General features: G+C 43.5%; 1 protein-coding gene across 1 annotated transcript in view; it reads right to left on the reverse strand.

Annotated features, from left to right (window-relative positions):
* LOC138248537 (lysosomal proton-coupled steroid conjugate and bile acid symporter SLC46A3-like) overlaps window positions 1–14,049 on the reverse strand; it is a 195,554-nt gene extending 181,505 nt beyond the window's left edge. The window contains exon 1 of the mRNA XM_069202201.1: window positions 13,901–14,049. The gene's annotated coding sequence lies outside the window, so the exon portion shown is untranslated. The remainder of the gene's footprint in view (window positions 1–13,900) is intronic.
* Between the last annotated feature and the right edge of the window lie 11,702 nt (window positions 14,050–25,751).

Here is a 25,751-nt window from a genome sequence, read left to right on the forward strand (position 1 = left end):
AAATTTAAGACATACATAGGTTGCCTTCATATCCATTTTTTATTTATTAGATCTTACCACAAGAACTGTTGTATGGCAAATACACAAAGAAAAGTCACTGTAACCTGCCGCTCAATTGTTGGCAGGGAATTGTATGTTTCTGGACAACCAACAAACACTAAGGGCCTGATTTAGAGTTTGACCGATGGGTTACGCCATCACAAACGTGATAGACACCCCATCCGCCACATTACGATTTTAATAGGATATAATGGAATCATAATACAGGGGACGGGACATCTATCACGTTTGTAATGAAGTAACCCTCTCTGCCAAACTCTGCATGAGGCCCTGAATATTTCTGCAACGAGAAAGGTCAGACAGATATATAGGTATGTTATTTTCATAAATTGGCCATCTGGGGAACAGATTACAGATGAAATGTTCTGAATTTTGTCTAGTTTTCAGAAACGTATATCTTTCTGTTTTCACCCATGCGTATCACACCTGTTTCCACCACAAGTAGGTTAGGACTATAAAAATAAAATGTAAAAATTGACCACCAGAACGGAAAACGCTAAAGCAAAAACTGTGGCTACAAAAAATGGCTTTCTTCGAAAACTCTGTACCGAGAAGTTGTACAAATTTCGTTCTTGGCACAGCAAACCTTTTATTGATACAATTTTTAGAAACAATATGCTTTCTTGCAAAGCACTTTCCCACGTTTTTCCAACCAAACCAACATGTTGCTATATTTTGGCTATATTCTTGGTTCCCTCACAGGGAATCCACAACCCCTGGTTACCTTCAGAAACTCCAAAATATGGAAAAAAAGAATACAAATTTTCCCTGGATACTGTCTGGGGGGAAAAGTTAGGAAGACCTAAGCGCAAAGTACCCCATACATTAGAAAAAAATACTGAGCACTGAGGGTGTAACAGCCTGAGCAGCTAAGGAGTTTAAAAAGGGCCTATTAAATGTAACATGCATAATAGTCACCAGCAACCAGGTCAAAGGCGTAACTTGATTTCACCAAACTTTTCTCCATTGTAGCCGGGTAGATGTTTGAGCGCTAGCCCAGACACAGTGGACATTGGTGGCCTGCACTCGGTTGTTCCACTGCAAGTTAATAGCCCAGGGGCTCTGGGGCTATCTCAGTCTTGCTGCTGTGAGGTGCCTTGGGCCTACGACACCATTGTGAGGACTCCAGATGACATGCTGATCCCCCCCAATCTACCCTCATCACCTCCCCCTCCCCACCCAATCACCCCTCCCATCACGGCTCCCCCTTTGAATCCCAGCAGTGGGCACGGTGAGTTGAGGAGTAGGACGTTTATGCAGTCACTATAGTTCGACTTTTGTTGAAAAAAAAAAAATATATATATATGATTGCAACATTTTCTCAATTTTACGGCTGTGTGTACTATCCTTTTCTTTCCACGACGTCCAACCCTCCCCTCCCCAGCTCCCGCAGCAAGGTGTTTAACTTTGTGTATTGAATCACCCACTCTCCATGCCACAAGGTTTCTTTTCCATATTTAGCTCCTTGTAGGCCAAATGCAATTAAAGAGCAGGGGTTAAAAGTGGAACTTCCCATATCTATGACTTTTGAGGTTTCATTTATGCACCAATCTTTGGTTAAGAAAAGAATTCAGTCCCCTCACCCATCCAGGTATTCTGTTATTTTGACGAGGTGGAGGAGGAAATGTGGCAGCACATAGCTTCTGATTCACAGGAGATGTTCACACGGCAGCTTTCATGGGTTTGTTGGGTTTTTGTACAAGACACTCTGAGGAATGTGCTGTGAGACTCTGCATTCTCGGACTATATTTATGATATGCCAACCTTACAGCAGGCCCCAGCCTTTCATGTGAGGCATATTGCCAAGAGGGTTTAAACAGAATTGCACTTTCTGCAGTATGTGTTTCATGGGCACTTGGATTAAGTGTCTTCCTCTGTATAGAAGAATAATAGGAGGCAGCTGGCCAGGCCTTTAGAATGTAAAGCAATATATTTATAATTCAAGGGATGGGCTTGTTGATTGCCACAAAGTACCTCACAATCGCTCAATAACTAGCATTAATCTTCATTAAAGTTTGATTTTTGTCCAAGGACAAATGTTGGTGAGATGACTATGGTGCACAAGGAGCAAAAACTCTTGCTTTACTGACAACAATTCCCATTTTGTTTGCACTGCATGTCGTTTGTAACATCTTACACAGGGAAAGGCAGGAAGTCTGCAGGTGTGAACCCTTCCTGGAAGGGAGAGGATCAGACATGGTACTGGAGACTCTGGGCCTCTTACGACCTTGATGGAGGGGTTTCCTCCATCACAAATGTGACGGATATCCAGTCCGTCGTATTACTATCTCCAATAGAATATAATGGGATCATAACACAGTAGACATGATATCAGTTACATCTGTGATGGAGGAAACTCCCTCTGTCAAGGTCGTAATTAGGCGCTCTGTCTCCAACATATAGTACAGTACGACAAATGGCACTAAAGAAAGTGCATCTACTGTCTCATGTTGCAGAACTGGTTTGGTTCTTTACAAGTGTTCTTCCCTGGCTCCATGTCTTGGTTTAGTGGGATGCTCCTCAAGGCAAGTAGCACTGGAGCTAGCGCCACAGTTGTGTTCACAATAAAGGCACAATGAAGTGTGAAATCGCTGCACCTGGCTATTATTAAGCTTTCTGAAGCAGCAATTAGCGACAAAGGGCAGGCCTGGCCTGGAAAAAAAAATCCTCACCCTCAACAACAGAAACTACAACCTCGGTTTTCACGCCTACCATCTTTCATGCTGTAGTCAGGAAGGACTAATCATCAGCCATTACTAATAACGTTCCTGCACTTTTTGGACTTGAGTATGCTGCCATCGGAAAAACCTACCAGACACTTCTGAAAACTAAATATCTGGGGGAGGCCAGGATGGTGTGTTTCACATGCAGCCCACACCATTTTCTTACCCACAATGCCCTGCAATCCTTCAACTTTGGCTGAAATCATGCATTTTCCCTACATTTCTGTGATGGAAACTTCCGGAATCCACAGCAATCCACAAAATTCCTATTGCCCAGCATTGTCCCATCTGTACTGATAAGGACTTTACCCCACCTGTGTGGATGCCCAAAGCAGGGTCAGTCTAAAAACATATGGAAAAAAACTGCCCTTTTGGACCCGCTATGGTTTCCCCTCAATTTCTACATGTTTTTGGCTCTTCTTTGTCGCAAGCACTTGGCCCACCTTCACAAGTAAGGTATCATTATTATCGGGAGACCAAGAGGGACACTGGGTGGTAGGAAGTTTGTTGCTCCTCTCAGATTCCAGAACTTTCCATCACAGAAATGTGAGTAAAATGTTTTTTTTTTTTTTAGACACATGTTGAGGTTTGCAAGGGATTCTGGGTACAAAATTGTGGTAGGAGATACACAAGTTACTCCCCCTGGATTTCTCTAACGGGCCAAATTAAAAAACAATAAAAAAAATGTACCGGTTGCCAGATGAGGGAGGGCCCACAAACCACAACTATCCACTTTGCAAAAAACTGGTCAGTTTTGCGTGGAAAAATTTGATGCATATGTGTTGCGTGTTAGGCAGTTTCTTGTCGTGAGCACTAACCCTACCCACACAAGTGAAGTACCATTTTCATCAGAAGACTTAGAAGAATGCTGGATGGAAGCAGTTTTGTGGCTTTGTGCAGATTCCATAACTTTCCATCGCAGACATGTGAGGAGAGTGTGTCTTTTAGTCAAAGTTTGCAAAGGATTCTGGTTAAAAAAAAAATGTGGTGGGAGCCACACAAGTCATCCAAACCTGGATTTCCCTTGGTGTCTAGTTTTAAACAATTTACAGGTTTGCTAGGTTTCCTTGGTGCCGGCTGAGCTAGGGCTCAAAATCCACAGCTAGGCAAGTTGTAAAAAAAAAAAAAAAAAAAAAAAAGCAGTTTTCAGTGGAAAAATGTGATTTGTCCACGTTGCATTTAGGCCCATTTCCTGTCGCGGACACTATGCCTGCCCACACAAGCGAGGTATCATTTTTATTGGGAGACTTGGGGGAATGCTGGGTGGAAGGAAGTTTATGGCTCTCCTCAGATTCCATAACTTTCCATCACAGAAATGTGAGGAAAATATGTTTTTGAGGTAAATTTTGAGTTTTGAAAGGGATTCTGGGTAAGACAACCTAGTGAGAGCCACACGTTACCCCACTCTGGATTCCCCTAGGTGTTTAGTTTTCAGAAATGTATAGGTTTGTTAGGTTTCCCTAGCAAGCTGAGGTAGGGCCCCAAAACCACAGCTACCCACTTAGCAGAAAATGAGTCCGTTTTGCCTGAAATTGTTTTGCATTTTGGGCCTTTTCCTGTTGTAGCCACTAGGCCTACCCACACAAGTGAGGTACCATTTTGATCAGGAGATTTAGGGGAACACAGAATTATAGAATAAGTGTAATTACCAATTGTATTTCTCTGCATTTGCGCCTCCCAGATTTAAGAAAGAAGTCATTTTGAGAAATACCTCTAATTCACATGCTATTATGGGTACAGATGAAAACAGACAAAAATTTGATGTTTTTTTCAACTCAATTTCAATATTTTTTCATTTCAACTGTTACTTTCTATAGGAAAACCTTGAAGGATCTATACAACGAACCCTTGCTGAAGTCAGAATTTCGTCTACTTTTTAGAAATGTAAAGCTTTCTGGGATCCACCATTAGTTTTACATAATTTCTACCACTAACTGGAAAGAGGTTGAAAGCACAAAAAATAGGAAAAATGGACCATATCCCAGTAAAATGCCAAAACTGTATTGAAAACTTTGATTTTGTGGCTCAGGTCTGCCTGTTCCTGAAAGCTGGGAATATGTTGATTTTAGCGCCGCAAACCCTTCACTGTTGCCTTTTGCAGAGAAAAAAAACAGATGCTTTCATCTGCAGCACTTTACTCGCCATTTACCCTCCCAAAAATCACAAATGTAGCTGTATTTTGGCTAATTTTTCAGTCCCCTCTAAGGGAATCCTAAAACACTGGGTACCCTTCCCCATGATGTTGGGGAACAAAAGAGTGCAAATTTGGCATGGATAGCTTATGTGGACAAAACGGTATGGGGGCCTAAGAGCAAACTACCCCAAAAAGTAAAGGCATAGCACCAGGGTGGGGAGAGGCTTAGCAGTGAAAGGGTTAATATTGCCGTATATGTGTGTCATGCCATTACGTTATGCTTCCATCCTTTCAGATGATCAGCTATTCTTGCTAAAGCAGTGGCATAGTGTTAGCCTTTCAGGGGATAAACTGATCACCTGATTCTAGTGCTTGATAAAAGTACTTAACATAGTGCTATCTGACGTGCAAATAATCTTGTTTATTTCTACAATATTGCATTGTAAAATTGGAAGAAATTTAAAAAAGCTTCCTTTCTGTTGTCAGGAAAATTGACCTTAACTTAAAACTTCCAATTGTTGCCTCCCCTTTTCTTTCAAATGAACCCTTCCTTACTTTTCATTCTCTGCAAATCTTCTCTATCTGAGTACAGCCTACTCTAAGTCACAAGCATTTTTGCATCATTCACTTTTATTTTTATTTCTGCAAGTTGCCCACAACCCATTTCAAAGATATTAACCTCGCCTTGAAAAACCCATACCCCTGAAACCTAACAATACCCAATCACTATTAATACCAACAACCATTTGCATGAATTTAAATACTCTTCTCTCACTAAGTTATTCTACTACATTGAAACTGGAGAAAATGCTTAACAGCACATGACCAATTTCAATACCCAATGATAGCCATTGAAAAACACCAAACCTGGATTCCAGAGCAGGTTGTTGTATTGTGTAAAATGATTCAATGCATCATCACTGGCAGTAATCCTTAAATTAATGCAAATATGATATAATATATAACCCTCCTGGCCCACACTAACACTACAACCATAACACTCAGCAATCTGGAAGTCCAGTGTAGACCATACAGGACGCATAATAATCCCCTTATACTGCTTGACACTTTTACACTCACATAAGAAAAAAACCCAGTGCTGTAGCAATCCACTGCAAAAAAAAACAACCATCACCAAATGAACAGGCATGAAGTAACTTAGGAGTTCTGCCACATGCTATTGGCCAAGGGAGGGATTTAATTCAGTCCACCACTGCAAGTCCCACCACGCTATGCCTGCTTCTTGACATTTCACAATGACATTTCAGAACGACACGTTGGTATGGGATGATAATAACAAAGTCCATCTCAGCAGCTCTTTTCAACATTTTTCTGGCTAATCTGTGGCTGTTCAGTACCATAAACGTAAAAAAAAAAAAAAAAAAAAAAAAACTCTGAAAGGACAACCCAATGCAGTAACCAGCTAATTGAACTACAATCGCAAGATATACTATAAAGGGACCTGCAGAGCGGCACAAAGATACCAACTTACTGAGCTCTCCATCTCTCTCTCACACACAATTCTTTATCCATCACACTATTAAGCACTGTGTTCCATACCCAATAACCGCATGTTGGTAGTCCTCACACAAAACTAGAAGAAAACCTCCTGCAGGGACTACATTACAAAATAAACTTTTAGTGTATTGCTCATCACAGTCCCTTCACTTAGTCTCTGAACTCAACTTAACTAATCCCTGCTTCCAATGTACCCATTGTTGGGTTCAAGCCTTTAGTTATCTGACTGTAAAACTGTAGAATGACTAGTCTCGCTTCCTGAAAGGAGCTTCACATCGTCTTCACTTCAGGAAAGCATTGAAAATTGAACAGTTTGAGTAACTATCGCATGTTGATCTTTAGAATTAGGTATCAGTGCCAAGATGCCCTTTAACAGAACAGACACCGTCAATACACTGTGTACCATAGAGAACTGTGTAACATAGCTTCCCTCACAGAATCAAAACAAAGTCAACTTAAATCCGACCACACATGCTACAAAATGCTGCATGCTACCCAGGTAGGCAAGCACTTCAGCGTTTTACAGAGACAGTAAACAAAACATAAATGTTGCAACACAATGTTCAAAAACCCACACGTATCCATTAGTGTTGTTAGAAACCCTTTGTAACTGGTCAGTAGTGGCTGAAGTGGGCAGGATCTGTTGGGAACGACATTCCCAATATTTTCTACTTTTACAAAAACAGTGCCCCTACATTTTGTTAAAAAAAACACTGTTTCAGGACAGTTAATGCCAACCTTGAGTTCCCTCAGGTTGAAAGGGAAGGGGCATGTCACCTGTACTGTGAAGCCAAGAGAGAGGCAGACAATAAAAGAAGAAACAAGCCTTCTTGCAAGAAATGTAAATATGTACAATTTTTTTTAATTAGAAACTCTAAATGCTCTTGAGAACAAGTGTATGGCCTTAACTGCTGGAGTCACTTGGGGATTCATTTATTTTGTTTGCACATTTTGTACTAGTCAAACCCAAACGGTGTGCGAAATACAGTTTTAAAATAAAAACTTGCATATTCACTGCGCATTAACCCCTTTGCTGCCAGGCCTTTTCCCCCTCCTGTGCCAGGCCTTTTTTTGCCTATTTGGAATAGTTCTCGCTTAAGCCCTCATAACTTTTTGTCCACATAAGCTACCCACGCCAAATTTGCGCCCTTTTTTTTCCAACATCCAAGAATTCTAGAGGTACTCAGACTTTGTGGGTTCCCCTGAAGGAGGCCAAGAAATTAGCAAAAATACAGTGAAAATTTTGTGTTTTTTAAAAAAAAAAGGAAAAAAGGGCTGCAGAAGAAAGCTTGTGTTTTTTTCCATGAAAATGCCATCAACAAAGTTTTTGTGGTGCTAAAATCACCAGCTTCCCAGCTTTCAGGAACAGGCAGAGTTGAATCAGAAAACCCAATTTTTCAACACAGTTTTGGCATTTTACTCGGACATACCCCATTTTTACAATTTATTGTGCTTTCAGCCTCCTTCCAGTCAGTGACAGAAATGGGTGTGAAACCAATGCTGGATCCCAGAAACCTAAACATTTCTGAAAAGTAGACAAAATTCTGAATTCAGCAATGGGTAATTTGTGTAGATCCTATGAGGGTTTCCTACAGAAAACAACAACTGAAATAAACAAATATTGAAATTGAGGTAAAAAACAACAGCCATTTTTCTCTACGTTTTACTCTGTAACTTTTTCCTGCAATGTCAGATTTTTGAAAGCAATATACTGTTACATCCGCTGGACTCTTCTGGTTGCGGGGATATATAGGGCTTGTAGGTTCATCAAGAACCCTAGGCACCCAGAGCCAATAAATGAGCTGCACCTTGCAGTGGGTTTTCATTCTATACCAGGTATACAGCACTTCATTTGCTGAAATATAAAGAGTCAAAAATAGGTATCAAGAAAACCTTTGTATTTCCAAAATGGGCACAAGATAAGGTGTTGAGGAGCAGTGGTTATTTGCACATCTCTGAATTCTGGGGTGCCCATACTAGCATGTGAATTACAGGGCATTTCTCAAATAGACGCTTTTTTACACACTGTCTTCTATTTGGAAGGAAAAAACGTAGAGAAAGACAAGGGGCAATAACACTTGTTTTGCTAATCTATGTTCCCCCAAGTCTCCCGATAAAAATGGTACCTCACTTGTGTGAGTAGGCCTAGTGCCCGCGACAGGAAATGCCCCAAAACACAAAGTGGACACATCACATTTTCTCAAAGAAAACAGAGGTGTTTTTTGTGAAGTGCCTACCTGTGGATTTTGACCTCTATCTCAGCCAGCATTTTTGAAAACTAGAGACCTAGGGGAATCCAGGACGGGGTGACTTGTGGGGCTCTTACCAGGTTCTGTTACCCAGAATCCTTTGCAAACCTCAAAATGTGGCTAAAAAAAAAAAAAAAAAAAAAAACTTTTTCCATCACATTTCGGTGACAGAAAGTTCTGGAATCTGAGAGGAGCCACAAATTTCCTTCCACCCAGCGTTCCCCCAAGTCTCCTGATAAAAATGATACCTCACTTGTGTGGGTAGGCCTAGTGCCCGCGACAGGAAATGCCCCAAAACACAACGTGGACACATCAAAATTATCAAATAGAAAACTACCTGTTTTTGCGGGGGGCACCTGCGTTTTTGGTCCTGGGCTCAGCAGCCATCTAGGGAAACCTACCAAACCCAGACATTTCTGAAAACTAGACAACCAAGGGAGGTGTGACTTCCGTGGATCCCCCAATATTTTCTTACCCAGAATCCTCAGCACACCGCAAATTTCACCAAAATAAATCAAATTTTTTCCCACATTTCTGTGTGGGATGACTGCACCGGGACAAATTTCCTACCACCCAACGTTCCCCTCAGTCTCCAGGTAAAAATGATACCTCACTTGTGTAGGTGGGCTAAGTGTTTGTGACAGGGAAGAGCCAAAAACACATCGAAATTGAGGGGGAACCAAAGTGGGTCCAAAAGGGCAGTTTGAAAAAAAACATTTTTAGGCTGACATGTGCAGCAGAAATTGTATCGGTATAGATGAGACAATGCTGGGTGGTAGGAATTTTGTGGATTACTACAGATTCCGGAAGGTTCCATCACAAAAATGTGTGCTTTCCAGCAAAGTTGCAGGTTTGCAGGGCATTGTGGGTAAGGAAATGGTACGGGTGCATGTAAAGAACACCACCCTGGAATCAACTAGATGTTTAGTTTTCAGATGTGTCTCGGTCTTGTGGATTTTTCTACATGGCAGCGTCCCAAAGTTAAAAAAAAAAGTGCAGCCCTCACCATTCCAAGTGGGACGATTTTGAGAGTTACCAATCTCTCATGGCCCAAATGTAAACCAAAACCCAAAAATAATCAAATGTCCTCTAGCTTGCCATGGGATAAGATGTTTTAGTGTGCAGGGGAAAGCTGAAAGACTGTTAGCCCCTTCAGTTCCGGTGGGGCCAGAACCAGGCCCATAATGGTTGCTAGCCACCACCCCACTATTTTCTTTTTTTTATTATTTTATTCCCTGGCATCTAGTAGACTTTTGGTCCCCCCGGGGTGTGGATCAGGGTAATTGCCCAATCTGCCCTCTGGTGGGCAGAACAACTTTGGCCCCATTTATTTGGGGTAGGGGTATGGCCATACCCCCAACCTCTTATTTTGAAAAAATATTCTTCCCTGGTCTCTGGTGGGCTGTCTGCCCCCCTTGGGGGCAGATGGGCCTTCCAAAATAGGCACGTTATGGCCAACAGTGCCATGTGCCCCCATGGGGAGAGACCCTTGCCCAAGGGGCTGCCCCCTCCAAACAAAACACACACACATACACACACACACCAATCCATGGTGTCTAGAGGTTTCTATCCCCCTTAAGGGGAAAGATTGGCCTAACAAAATAGGCTGATCTGCCCTCAAGGGGGGCAGAAATGGCCTAAATACAATTTGCCCCCCAGGGGAGCGACCCTGGTCTAAGGGGTTACTCCCTGTACATAAAAACATGAAGTGAATAAAAATATATATATATCCCCGGTGTCTAGAGGTTTCTGCCATTATATTAGGCCGATCTGCCTCAGGGGGTAGGGGGGGGGGCAGAAAAGGCCTAAAAATATTCAATTCCCCTCCCCTGCCCCCCGGGAGCAACCCTTGCCTAAGGGGTCGCTCCCCAAACATAAAAAAAAAAAGTAAAAAAAATTAAATAAATTGCCCTGATGTCTAGTGGTTTTGCCCCCCCCCCCCCACGGGCAGATCGGCCTAATAATATTAGGCCAATCTGCCCCCGGGGGTGGGGGGGGGACAGAAATGGCCTAGAAATAGTTTGCCCCCGAGGAGTGGCCCTCGCCCAAGGGGCCACTCTCCTTACTTGAAATAGCCAACACAAAAAAATATTCCCTGGTGTCTAGTGGTTTCTGCCTCCCCTGGGGGCAGATCGGCCTAACAACATTAGGCAGAAATGGCCTAGAAATAATTTACCCCCCACCAAGGAGCAGCCCTTGCCCAAGGGGCTGCTCCCCTTACTTCAAATAGCCCACAAAAAAAAAAAATTCCCTGGTGTCTAGTGATTTCTGCCTCCCCTGGGGGCAGATCGCAAGGCCGATCTTCCCCCAGGGGGTGCAGAAATGGCCTAATAATGATTGCCCCCCCCCCCCCGGAACAACCCTTGTCCAAGGGGTCGCTCCCCAAACATAAAAAAAAAAAAAAAAAAAAAACAATTAACAAAAAATTAGCCTTGGTGTCTAGTGGATTTCTGCCCCCCCTGGGGGCAGATCAGCCTAACAACATTAGGCAGAAATGGCCTAGAAATAATTTGCCCCCGAGGAGCAGCCCTTGCCCAAGGGGCTGCTCCCATTACTTCAAATAGCCCACAAAAAAAAATATTCCCTGGTGTCTAGTGGTTTCTGCCCCCCCCCCCGGGGGCAGAAATGGCCTAATAATATTTTGTGTCCCCCGGAGCGACCCTTGCCCAAGGGGTCGCTCCCCAAACATAAAAAAAAAAAATATATATATATATATATATATATATATATATATATATATATATATATATATATAGTATTTTCCCTGGTGTCTAGGGGGGCTGTGCTGAGCTTCCAGCGCCGAGGGAAGGCCTCTGATGAGGTCAGCGCAAAAGCGCGCTGATGTAATCGGACGCCACGGGGGAGACTCTGGGGGGGGCCGGGGTGGAAGGGGAAGCGATTCCCCTTTCCATCGCTGTCTAGGGGAGGGGTGCGCTCCCAGCGGGGGCCCGTAGCAGGACAAGGTGATCTCTTCCAAGTCACCTCGTCCTGGGCACACAAGGGGTTAAATCTGTCAGGCTGGGACCTCACCCATAAACACTTTTAGAGACAAATATACAAAATATTTACATACCCAATACATATGCAAGCCTTGTCTGTTATCTATATTTATGGTAACATGTCAGAAGAAAACTAAAGTTTTATCTGCATCAGCATATATGTATTGAATATGTAAACATTTTGTCTGTCTCTAAAAAGTGTCTGTCAACTGTCTAAGCCGCCAGAAGATTGGTGCACCTGAATAATAAATATTTGTGGGAAATAATAAGTGATAGCATGTTGTATAAAGTGCATGTTGTGCTTCATAAAAAAATTAAAGTTTCTAATGTATGGCTGGGGATGACCCTTTCTCTGTTTTTTGCGTATTGGATCCCTTCACTCTCAATCTTTAACAGAGTCCAACCCTCTATTCTGGATAGCCTGGGACCTTGTAGCGCTATAAATATGAATGTGAGTATTTGCAACTGCGCAAACCAGGGTTCAGTTCTCTCAGTGTTTACACACGCAGACAGCGGCACTGACGGTATGAACAAAGCGAGCTTCCATAACGTAAGAGTGCACTGTCCCTCTGTTACATTAACTTGCATGTAGTTTTCAGTGTAGGTGTGCGCATTATATTTTGTATGTGTTTACATGACGATGAAAGGCCAACAACAAAGTGGCAGATTATGTTGTTCTTTTCAGCCACGTCTCGGGCCCCCCCCACACTTACTGAACCCACCCCATTGCATTCAAGTTCACCGTTCCTATACTTAAGGGTATAGCTTCAGAGGGGCGAGTGGGATGTTACTAGGGTTACCAGATTTTGTGGACCAAAAACTGGGACAGGTCAGACATAAAAGAAGGACTAAAGACTTTACTCTCACTTTCTGGCCTGTCCCGTTTTTTGCATGGCTTTGTGAATGTGTGCCTATACGTGTGTGTGTGTGTGTGTGTGTGTGTGTTTATACACACAAGCACGCACACACTCGACTACATATAAAATTAGCTATGGCTTGACCTCCCACCCTGCACCAACCCACCGCTCTCTGCTCCCCACTTGTCTCTCTGCTAGGACCTGACAGGTGACTGTGTTGCCTGCCAGTAACAGATAAATTACTTTAATTATTTCACACTCTGTAGGCGTCTTTAACTTGTGCTTCCCTAGGTGATCGATCTGACCTTTGTCCCAAAAACAGGGACATTTATTAAATAATCTGACTTTTGTCCAAAAAAACGGGACATTTATTTAAAATAAAGAGAAGTGTTGGGACACCAGGACAGACCTCTAAAAACCGGGACTGCCCGGGGAAATCCGGGACGTCTGGTCACCCTAGATGTTACCCCCCACTTCCCTATACCCCCCCCAAAACAATTATTCTCTAGTAAAAAGTTGGGTACAAGTGCTTTCAGTCGGGTTTGGTGAGGTGTCTATCGTATTTCACCTAGGATTTTTACATGCACACACAGACTAAAACACACACTGTATCCTCTCTTTTTGTAGTTCTTAAAAATGTTGGTCATTTTACAGAATATATGTTTCGAGTACTGCTAACAATCCGCACTGCTGTCCCTTTCCAGTGACCCTTAAGCCCCCTCTTGTCCTGCTTCTCAGCTAATGTTTTTTGGCACAATATGCCAGGGTGATTGTTGGGAAAACTGAAGCCCACACCCCCTCAATTTTACTGACCAACCCACCCCCTGCCCATGCTACTGCATACTGCTTTTTATGCACTTCAACCGCAATGGTCCTATGAGAGTGTTTTGCGGCCCCGGCCTTTGTTTAAAGGCTACTTTGAAGCAGCGGATGCACAAGGTTGCTCAAGAGGGCGCTGTGCATTATTTAACTGTACTCGGTGGTAGAAGTCAAAGTGCAGCAGCTGTATCCGTGCATTAAAGAGTTTAGGGAAGAGATGTGCTAAACGTTCCAGCATCTTAACGCACCCGAAACAGTTTTCCCTGTCGCAGCCGGTATAATTAGAAACTGCGGCACGCGGGCAAACCGAGCATTCATATTTCGTCCAGGATTAGATGAAATCAAGGTACTAAGACGGTCGAACCTATCAAGAGAATTTAGCGTGAGAAACCCTGGCTGCTCCCAGTCCCTGCAACGTGCGCGGTGCTTGCTCGAATCCAGAGAGAGACGCGTTACCGCTCTGGTATTGCAGGGGTCTCCGCACGACTAGGCTACACAGACTTGGGCGAGAGTAAATATGTGAGACGCATAAGCTACTTACCTGGCACGCACAGGTGAAAGGAGCGGACAGCAGGGTGCTCAGGCACCGGGACACCGTGAAGCCTCCAGCCTGGCATCACAGTGTAAACTGGGGTTTCAATAACAGGAACTAAAACGCACGTGAGGCGGGGCGAGCCCGATCTCATTGTCATTTATTGGCGGCTGTCTGCATAAGCTGGCACGCGATAGGAAGAGAGCGCAGCCTATCAAGACCGGCTCTGTCACCAGAGAGCTGTTACTGAACGAGTCGTGTCCAGACACACCGTACACAGAAGTAAATCGAGGAAAGGTTTACGGACGAGCAAAGACGCTGTAACGCTGTCAAAGCCCTGCTATCATGTGCTGACTTGTAATATTAAATACTTTGGAGCGCATGAATGTTTTGGACGCGATTCTTTTGGAGTGGTTTGCCAAGGTTCAGCAACGTGTTTGTTTTTGCCTCCTAGACGTTTCAGGAGGGGCTCCTCGGTGCTTGTTAAAACGTTTTAAGGGCTTGCAATTTTTAAAACCAATAACTATGCACCTTTTCTTACACCATGTTTTTATTCTCCAAATAGTTGCATGATGCTCATTTATGAAAGCTCAAGCTGCCAAGGAACCAGCCGCGGCCGTCCTTTGGGGCCCTCATGAAGAGTGCCTGTTAGGCTGAGCAAAGGTCAGCCTGACAGACACGCTTCATGTTCAGATCAGGCAGCCAGGAGCGAGACATGCGCACTTGCGCAGGCTCCTGGCTGCCTGAGCTGAACTTTGCTGGGCTGAAGAGGTCACAGCTCCTATGGACGTGACCACCTTAGCTCAGCAAAGATGCCTCGAGGCCCTCCCTCTCAGTGAAAAGGGAAGCATCACCCATTGACTCTGACCTGGGCGCTTCAGGTTTAAGCCCTGAAGCGCCCAGGGCAAGTGTCAATCAATGACACATTGTCACAGAGTGGGATGGGGTCAGCAGTCTGACTGTCCCTATCCCACTTTGTGATGAAATTGGGACTGCTGCCTTCCCTCATTGTCTGACCCAGGGTCAGAGAGGGAAGGCAGCAGTCCCAACCCTCCTGGGACCTTAGAGGCTGAGTTGAAGGTAAGTGTGTGTGTGTTTTTTAATGAATTGTGCATGTGTGTATGTCTGATAATGAGTGTTGAGAATGGATGTGCATGTGTGTGTGAATAAATGAGTGTGAGTGTGTATGTTCGTCCCGCCCCCCTCCCTCCTAAAATTACCAGCCGCCACTGCAAGCAACAGCCCCGTACAACATTGAAAGCTTTGGTGTGGAGGTTGTTCTGCAGGCAGAGGAGAAGGTTGGAACAGTGATGCAGAAAACACCGGAGCTTTACAATAGAGGGTAAGCAGGGGTAGGCGGTTTGGATAAGAATAGCAGAGGGGCTGCAGGAGAGAGGTGGGGGATGGGAATAGGACACACGCAATCAATCAATCAGGGATTTGTAAACCGCACTACTCACCTGTGAGGGTCTCAAGGCGCTGAGGAGGGGAGGGGGAGAAGGTGTGAGGGAGAGGTGCTGCTACTGCTTGAACAGCCAGGTCTTGAGAAGTTTCCTGAAGGTAAGGAGGCCTTTGGTCTGGCACAGGTGGGTGGGAAGAGTGTTCCATGTTTTGGCGGTGAGGTGTGAAAATGATCTATTGTCGGTTGTAGTTCTGCGGACGCGTGGGACGGTTGCAAGGGCGAGGTCAGTGGAGCAGAAATGCCGGGTCGGGGTGTAGAATAGAGTCGTCTATTGAGGTATTCTGGTCCGGTGTTGTGCAGTGCTTTGTGAGCGGGGGTGAGGAGTTTGAAGGTGATTCTCTTGTTGACTGGGAGCCAGTGCAGGTTTTTCAGGTGGTCTGTGATGTGAAAGTGGCGGGGATGTCCAGGATGAGCGTGCAGAGGCGTTCTGGATGTGTTACAGCCTCTTCTGGAGTTTGGCTGTGGTTTCTGCGTAGAGGGCATGGCCGTAGTCCAGTTTGCTGCTTACGAGGGCTTTGGTGACTGTTCTTCTGGTTTCGGTGGGTATCCATTTGTAGATCTTTCGGAGCATGCAGAGGGTGTTGAAGCAATAACTCTTCATTGATAATCCAGCTATTGTTTGGTTACAGAACTGCCAATTAAAAACATGTGAGAAAGGGTGCATGGACGTAATTTAAGGGTTGACAGAGGTCACAACTGCAACCCCTGCCTTGCCCTTTGCGACCCCTAGCACTGCCTTTGCAACCCCTGGCTTCATAGGTGTCAAAGTCAGTGCCAAGAACACAGTGGCAGGTTGTTTGGGCTCCACTCTCTTTGTTTTCTGTCAATTTTTATTACACTAATGGTGAATTATAACATATTATTCACTGTTAGTGTAATAAAAATGGGGTACAGTTAGCTGGAATATGCCTTTCCATGGTAGTTGAGGTACGTAAAAAAAAGGTGTATGTTGTGTGCGTGCTTGCGGGTGTTAACGCTGAATTTTATTAATGTTTATTCATGTATTCTGAGTTTTGAATTTGCATAGAAAATGAATTAACATAGAGAAAAATAATGCACGCATTTGAAGGTGCGCCCACCTGAGTGGCCGCAAGTGTTCACTAAGTGTTCTTATTAATGGCTTATTAATATTAAATGTTGAGCTTATGTTTTATTAATGTAGTAATATGTCATATTAAGGGTTATGCATTAGGTATAATTTTTATTAATCATAGGCCTTAACTTAGCGAGGTCTTGGGCCTAGCTGCACGGCCTCATGTCAAGCTGCACTTCCTAATCAACTTATAAAATGGCTGCTTAGAGAATTAAATTGTGATTTTCCACTGTGCTGACCAAGTGTTCAGAGCTGAAAACCTTTCTCATGAGAACTGCTTGCTAGAAGATGATGTATTAGCTAGGATATAATGTTTGATGTAATGTGTGTAAGACTGACCTTCCCAGGAGAAGACAATGGATGGCATTGACTGGAGTATAAGTTGCAACAACATTGATACTTGACACGCCAAACTATGGGACAGGAGAAGAGGAGCCAATCATCAACATGTGAACCATATGCTAGTAAAGGTATAGATTTGGGGGTTAGTTTTAATTGGACTAAATGCAAACATGCGATTCTTTGACCAATAGGGACATGGGAAGTAGTTTTAGGAAATCTAACTTAGCCGGACTGCACTGAGAGGAGACCACCATTTTTGTCCATTTTTCCTGAAAAGAGATGTACTTATCTTTATTGCTTAAAGAGACTTTGCTTTTTCTGAACTTTGATGCTGTATTCTGATGTCTTGCTGACCGAACTGATGTCCTATTGACGAAGACTGTCACAGCTTGCTGAACCATATTATCGACAGGTATAAAGACAATGTTACTGATTGTTATGTCTATTAGCTTTTGTTTCTAGGTACCAACCGCCACCTTTGATAGATGTTTTCCAAATTTGTGTTTACAAAATTGCTTTGCATGAAGTCCAAACATGCTATTCTAATCTGATGTTACTTAGGGTTCTCACTGAGTATGCTCACTACATGTAATAACAGTTGATATGTTCCTTTGCTCAATTCTAAATGTATGTTATTTCGTTTGCGCAGTTATTCTTGCTACTAATTTGTACTGTAACCTCAGAATGTGTAGTAGCTCCAGCTTTGTTTAGATTGCGATTCTTTCGCCACCTTGGTCAGCCAATGTTGTTTCTGTATGTTTAGCATTTGATTTTGAGACTAAGTTAAGTGACACTAGCATTGTTAATATAGGGAAATAACCTTACATAAAGGTGTGGTTATTCATGGCCTTGAGGTCATGGTGAGTGGAAATTACTGACTCCTAATGATTGTTTATGTCATTGATTGTTATTGCTATTGATTTGTATTGGTACGGGGTTACATGGTGGGAACTACTCGAAACGCAGTCAAAAGGTCCATCGGCCTATTCGCGTCTCCCTTGTAAGTTTAATAATAAGGTCTGACACATTAACAGAGATGGCAGCAGAGATTGATGGTTTGTCTTTTTAAGAGCCCATCATACAGTCCAGAGATAGGTGGTAGAGTATTTGTCCCAGAGATTGCTAGCGAGAAATAACAGGTATCCCCAGGAAATGGTAGTTGGGTAAGGGTTAATATCCTACAAAGAGCAAAGTAATTTGTAAATTTGGGGACATTGGTTAAATTTTGGATTTTTCAGATTCAATGACACAAAGTGGAAATAAAATGTGCCCCAAGTACTTAAAATGACTTTCCCAGAATCTTGGAGCTTGCCAATGATTGTTTGAGGATGTTCTCAGCGTTCTAGTGACGGTGTGAATGAAATAGGTTTTGCACTTGCACAGCTTATGCAAATCGCAGGTGAATTGTGATGTTTGTGAGGGTTTATGGACTTTACGTACTCCAAACGAAGTTGTAGAAGGAGTGTGTGTACTCGGAAGTGTGAGAGTAGGGAAGTCGTCGAACTTCACATGTGTGTGGCGCTTTGTGCTAAAAAATTGTCCACGTGGTTGTTGTATATGGACCCTGCATGGTCTAAGACTACGGAGTATATTCAAAAGTGAATGAGACACTTGTTTTTTGTTGTAATTTGTCTGGTTTAATAGGTAAATCGGGTGTGGTTGACAAGTCGGAGTGTAAGTCAAAGTGAGTGCAATTTTTCGACTGATGTCTGGCGAGTCCTATGTGCACCAGGACAGACCCACTGATCAGTTGAGAGTGAAATTTGCGGGTCAAATTTTGCTTGCGAATCAGGGAAACTGAAAAAGAAGGAGTAGCTGTTAGAGCGAAACGCCGTCAGTGAAAAAAATCCGTAAAGTTTCTGAAACGATTGTGTAACCTTACCTGTAGTAAACTGACAAATTAGGTTTTGATTTTGTTTAGTGCTCGCAATAATTTTGCATTTGTTTAGTGTGAATCTGAGTTTAGGAGAACAACCCCCAAGACTTTGTCAGCCTAGTACTTGTGAGTGTGACGTCATTGGAGCCGCGCTGGGATCGATTGTTTAGTGAGAAGGGTCACGCACGAGTTGGCATCCGCCCATGAAGTGTAATTGGTTGAGAAGGTGGGTGAAGAAAATTCTGGGATTAAAAGTCACTTCCTGATTCAATGTAGAATAACATAAAGGTCGCAGAAATGACAATTTTCAAAGTTTTAAAGAGTGCTTTAAGGGGAGATACGAACTTTACAATGAGTATAGGGGATATTGCATCGCCGGAAGGTACACTAGCTTACATTGTAATCGAAGAAAAGGGCTCTATGCCATGTCTTTGGCTAAAGCAGTGGCGCAAAGTGACAGAGAAGGATGGGAGTTTAGCGTTTCCTGCCCACTGAACATTTAATTTGAGGAGCTTAGAGAATCTGATGAGGGTACTGTATGATCTGAAACCCCCTCCGAGACCAGCACAGTTTGAAGCATTAGCAATCTGGGAGTTAGTAGCCAGGCAGCAGCAAAAATTTAGAGGAGAATGAGAAAGGCAGAAAAGACACAGCAGAGGATAGATGGGACAGTGATCAGAAATTTTGGAGAACCAAGACTTTACAGTGGATTAAGTTGTTTCTTGCGATTACACAGGACAGCGTGAGAGAAGGAAGGAAAGCCGCTAGAAAAGACAAACAGAAGCCCTTCTGAAAGTAGGGAGCAGAGATCAAAAGTGGCTAGGAGATCTTTGACACTTGAGGAAGAGTCAGACAATGATGAGTTTATTTTGCAGTTATTGAGAAATCGTCCCCCTTCATATGCAGCACAAGAGAGTGGGCCGAGCACTAGTGTGAATTCTTCAGCACCGACACAGGTTAATGTAACAACAAGTCCAGTGCAGAGTAATCCTTGTATGACACCGAACCCAATGCTGAGCAGTCTTAATGCACCTATTAATCCGGTAGCACAAAATCAGGTGCCATAGTCGAATGTCCCAAGAGATGTACCTATTGTGGAAACTGCCACAAACCTAATAGTGCCAACAGGAAAGGTTTTCCCAAAACCAATATTGATTGAGAAAGAGCCAACTCCACTTCTACTGCCCCAAGTGCAGTCACAGGCAATGCCAAAGTATACTCCCATACTAGGGACACAGTCAGATATTGTCACAGTGTCCTTTTCCTATGGATCTGCGCGTTGCTGAACAAAAGGCCCACCTCCTGGCGTCACCAACTCAGAAAGCTATTATAGCACAGAGGTATGATGAAGCCAGTCAGGGGAAGGGAATTAGGATAGGGAACAGCAGGGAGAGAGATATGAAAAGAAAAGGTTAGAACAAATATGCACTTACTCATTCATAGAAGTATAACTCATCAATAGACCCTTTCTTTGAATCATGGAACAAGAACACACTACAACCTCAGAAGCAAGAGATGGCAAGAGCTTTGGACTATGATGATACTCTGAATATCAATCCTGTAACATCTATGCATTCATAACATAAACCTTTGATCATGACCTAGTAAATCTCAAAGAATTAAAATGCTTTTCACGTATTATTGCTTTCCAAAAAACAATTAAAACTATAATTTGCTTATCTCCAAAAAATACTTTCACATTCACAACTATAAGGCCGGAAAGTTTTTACTCATTGAATTTGAAGCGCTTTGTTCCTTATGCCAGATAGCGCTTTCATTTGTTTCCTCTGAAGCGCTACGCTCCACTCGTTATGCTAAGGGGCGCCTTCTTTGATTGCTGTGCCAAGGGCGCTTTTCTTATGTGGACTGAAGCGCTTTTATTGCCGTGCAAAGAGCACTTTACCCATGTGGACTGGAGCGCTTTGATTGCTGTGTCAAGGGCGCTTTCCTTATGTGGACTGAAGTGCTTTGATTGCCGCGCCAAGAGCGCTTTTCTCATGTGAACTGGAGAGCTTTGATTGCTGTGCCAAGGACGCTTTACTCATGTAAACTGAAGCGCTTGAATTACCGTGCCAAGGCCGCTTTCCTCATGTGGACTGAAGCACTTTAATTACTGTGCCAAGGCTGCTTTCCTCATGTGGACTGAAGCGCTTTAATTACCATGCCAAGGCCATTTTCCTCAAGTGAACTGAAGCGCTTTATTTATCTGCCAAGGATGCTTTCCTCATGTGGACTGAAGTGCTTTAATTACTGTGCCAAGGCCGCTTTCCTCATGTGGACTGAAGCGCTTTAATTACCATGTCAAGGCTGTTTTCCTCAAGTGAACTGAAGCGCTATATTTATCGTGCCAAGGATGCTTTCCTCATGTGGACTGAAGCGCTTTAATTACCGTGCCAAGGATGCTTTCCTCATGTGGGCTGAAGTGCTTTGATTGCCGTGCCAAGAGCGCTTTACATATGTGTCCTGAACACTTTGCTCGTTGTACTAAGGGGCGTTTTACTTCTGTGCTCTGAAGCGCTTTAATCGTCGCGCCAAGGCAGCTTTACTCTGAAAAGTGAAAACGCTTTGCTTGTTGTGCTAAGGGGTGCTTTACCTTTTGGAAGTATAACTCCCTTCAAGATTTGGCTCATCTAGACCTTACCGCTATGAGTATGACCTACTCGTATCTGAATTCACCATGCAAAAAAGGACACTCCGATTTGCCGTCCATCTGCCATGCAGGAAATCTGCTCTTCTTCAGAGGAACCCCCACGAGGTCTGACTGCATCGAAGTCTTCAAAACAGTGAGCAACGTGCTTGGGTGTGCCTGGACTTTATAGGCCTGCCACACCCCAAGATGGCTGCTGCCTCTAAAAACATGGGAATTGTAGTCCCTTCATGGAATAGCACTGATAAGTGCATCTTGTCCACCAATGTCCTGAACCTGCAGCTCTATGAGCTTTGCCACAGGGCAGACGACGCTGATGGCCACCTTTGGAACAAGAGGAGATGACAAGTGGTACGCATAAAGCGCCGCAGGGCCGCGCAGCAGAGTTTCGGGCGGGACCTGGACCACGCATGGCCTTATTCCTGACAGATATGCCTGAACTGATGAACCAGAATACGGGAATTATGCATCCACAGAGCTTGAGTGTCAGACCCAGCCCAGATGCTGTATCTGTACCTGTCACCATTGGTCCAATTGTACCTTTGTTTGCACAAGAGAATAACAGTGCAAGTGGACACGGAGTCCTGAGTCAGAATGTAATGAGGGGAGGACTTAATGAGAATACTAGAGTAGTCTCTCCTATGGGACAGACCTTTGACGGATCAAGATCTTTGCTAGACCTTAGTCCATTCAGAGTTCCTCCAGATACTGTCATAGGGTCGAACGTTAGTCAAACCACAGACTCCAAATACAGTTGTGCAACAGACACCACATGCCCAGGCCAGCAACATTTCATTGCAGGGTTTGACTGCCCAGCAACTGACTGAATGGTTAGACAAGCTTAGACAAGCTGAATACCCCACAGAGTGCTCCTAGGGGAAAGGAATACTTGAAATATACGAGGCTAGGAATGGAAGCGGGTGAGCTCATTGAAGTAACTAGGGGTGTGAACAGACTAGAGTCCTACACAGAAGCAGAGTTGAGGTATCTATGCCTGAAGATTATGAGGGAAGTGAGCAATGTGCATCAAAGGTTAGCAGACCTGGTAGTAAAGTACGGCATAGAAATAGAGAAAACAAAACATTTGAAAAGGAGTTACAGCTTAGATTTTGACACCAAAGATTTTGAACACATGAAATCTACAGGAATGAAGGCACACCTTAGGGAGTTACTCCGTAGTGCATTAGACAAGTGGGAAGGCAGATGGGTAAAGAAGAGTTATAAAAGGAAAAGGGATTCTGCAGAGCGTACTGCAAATGTGCAGCAGGGTAAGGACCTGGTGAACATTTTACCAATGAGAGAGATTCCAAGAGGGAATTTTGTTCATGTCCCTTGGAGCAGAAGTGACATTCTGTCCTTTACAAATGACTATCCTAAGTTGAAAGAGAAGCCAGTGGTATGGTACCAGCAGACAGACAGGTCTGTGAAACTTGCGAAATGCCTGTTGGAAGACTTGAACACTTTATTAGAGATGATAGTTCCAGCAGATTTATGGATGGAATGCATGAGGAGTATAGATTGGCCGACCAAAGAACCAGAGAGAGATCAGGCTACAGGTGCACCATCTACTGAGGTAATTAAATATTATTACAAAGTGATTGAATTTTTGAAAACAAGAATTTTGCCTAAAAACATTGACTGGCAGAGAATAGTTAGGTCAGCTCAGGAAGCAAAAGAGTCAATACATGCGTATTATGAAATATTGTTGCAGGGGTTTAGCATTACAGTGGTATAGAAACAATTAAGCCAAAATACATGATTCATTTTGTGTTCAGATTTGTGGAAGGATTGAGACCTGAAATTAGCCAGATAATTAAGAGTCATTTGATTTGCTGGCAAGCAAAGCCGATTGGCGAGGTGTTGCAGAATGCAAAGTACTATAGTGTAGTGACAGGATTGAGTTGAAGCAGAGAAAGCTCAAAGAAAAGACGATGGTGATGCAGATTAAATCAGCACAAACAGGCATGAAGGGAACTTTTCCACAGCAGCAGCAGGGAAATGTGGTATTTCAAAATCAGTTGAGAGGTAGAGGTAATGTAAACCGTAGTCCAGACTTGGGTACTGTAGTGGCTCACAATGATCTGCAGTGAATGAAGAGAGTGTTGCCTTGTCATGCTTGCGGAGCGGTCGAACATTGGAAGCGGGAGTGTCTGGTGATTGTACAGGAAGGTGTTGTTTAGCAAACATGTGACATCAATTCATTCCAAAACATAAGAGGACTGAGAATGAGAGGACATAATCCAAATTTTCATAATAATGTGAATCAGATGCAAAACATTTAACCCATGCAGCAGGTGCAAATGCTACGTTTACAGATGACACAGTTGCAGCCAATGCATCAACGGGTCCCAATGGTACCTAGACAGCAAATTCAAACACCTCAAGCCCCAATGGAACAGCAGCAGGTGATGCTTCCTCAACAGGTCACAGTGAGAAATGTAACCAAAGTTATAACACAGTACACCAATTCCCATTACACAGTGAGAATGGAATAAACGTTGATTGGGTGAGCGAGGGTTCGAATGAAGAGGAATGTGTGCTTGCAGCTTCTTTAGAGTTTCATTTTTGGTTAACACAGGAGCTACACGCTCTACAGTAAGAATTGCAGAAGTTCCAAATTTGCCCCTTTCAGGAAAGACAGTCCAGATTGTAGCAGAAGTGAATCAGAATTTGACCAACCCAAATACAGAACCAGTTCAGGTTAAAATTGGCAACTTTCAAGGATTGCACAAATTAGTTGTTTGTGATTCAAGTCCAGTATCCCCACTGGGAAGAGACTTGCTGTGTAAAACCAGATGCTCGATTACTTGTTCAAATGATGGAATGGAGATACAGACAAACAGTGATGATGAGGATGACCCGGCACCAGAGACAGAGTGTGAGACAATAAATGAGGAGTACCCCCTGATTAATTTCTTTCCAGTATTCACAGTAAAGGAGCTTCCTCTGGATTTACAGGGAACGGTTAAAGAGAAAGTGTGGGATCAGACAGTGAAAGAGATTGGTCTGATAAAAGGAGTTGAGCCAGTTAAAGTTCCTGTAAAGCCAAACACAATTTGTCCTTAGATTGTCCGTATCACATGCCATAAGATATTCTTATAAAGGTTCCTCAAATAATTGCAGAATTCGTAAACCAAGGGGTCTTGAAAGAAGTGTTGAGCAGCCCATGTAATTCACCGATAATGGGATTGAAAAAGCCCTGTGGGAAAGTTCAAATTGTCCAGGACATGAGAAAAATAAATGCCATTCTGATCAAATGTTGCCCTGTGGTGCCAAATCCAGCTGTGATAAGGTTTCAGATTCCATGTGATGCTGAATGGTTCACTGTCATAGACTTTTGTTTCAAATTTTTGGATCAAGTTTACTGTTGGTGTATGTTAGACTTTTCATCCTTGGGGTGGTCTCCCTTAACTTTTTGCCTTTGTTCCCCAGGTTGTTGAGGTGTGCTGGACTCTGATTTTGCTGTTTTTGTTGCTCTGGGCACTTTACCACTGCTAACCAGTGCTAAAGTGCAAGTGCTCCTTTACAAAATGTGTATGTAATTGGCTTATCCATGATTGGCATATTTGATTTACTAGTAAGTACCTAGTAAAGTGCACTAGAGGTGCCAGGGTCTGTAAATCAAATGCTACTAGTGGGCCTGCAGCACTGGTTGTGCCACCCACAGAAGTAGCTCTGTAATCATGTCTCAGACCTACCATTGCAGTGTCTGCGTGTGTACTTTTAACTGTAAATTTGACTTGGCAAGTGTACCTACTTGCCAGGCCTAAACCTTCCCTTTTCTTACATGTAAGGCACCCCAAAGGAAGGCCCTAGGTAGCCCCAAGGGCAGGGTGCAGTGTATGGTTAAGGTAGGACATATAGTAATGTGTTTTATATGTCCTGACAGTGAAATATTGCTAAATTCGTTTTTCACTGTTGCAAGGCCTGCTCCTCTCATAGGTTAACATGGGGGCTACCTTTAAATCTGATTAAAGTGTAGATTCCCTTTGGGAGCGGATGGACATGTGGTGTTTGGGGTCTCTGAGCTCACAATTTAAAAATACATCTTTTAGTAAAGTTGATTTTAAGATTGTGTGTTTGAAAATGCCACTTTTAGAAAGTGAGCATTTTCATGCTTACACCATTTCTGTGACTCTGCCTGTTTGTGGATTCCCTGTCTGGGTCAGTTTGACAGTTGGGCTGGTTGCACCTCACACTAGACAGTGACACAAAAGGAGCTGGGGTGTAGTCTGCATTTCCTGATGAGCCATCTGTGCTAGGAGGGAGGGGAGGAGTGGTCACTTACACCTGAAAGGGCGGTGCCTGTCCTCACACAATGCAGTCTCCGACCCCCTGGTGAGTGTCTGGGGCCTGGCCTGGGCAAGGCAGGATTTCACATTCAGAAGAGACTTTACTTTGAAGTAGGCCTACTTCAAAGGAGAAATTTGATATAAGAAG

The sequence above is a fragment of the Pleurodeles waltl genome, chromosome 8 (assembly GCF_031143425.1).
Source record: "Pleurodeles waltl isolate 20211129_DDA chromosome 8, aPleWal1.hap1.20221129, whole genome shotgun sequence".
Taxonomy (NCBI): Eukaryota; Metazoa; Chordata; class Amphibia; order Caudata; family Salamandridae; genus Pleurodeles; species Pleurodeles waltl.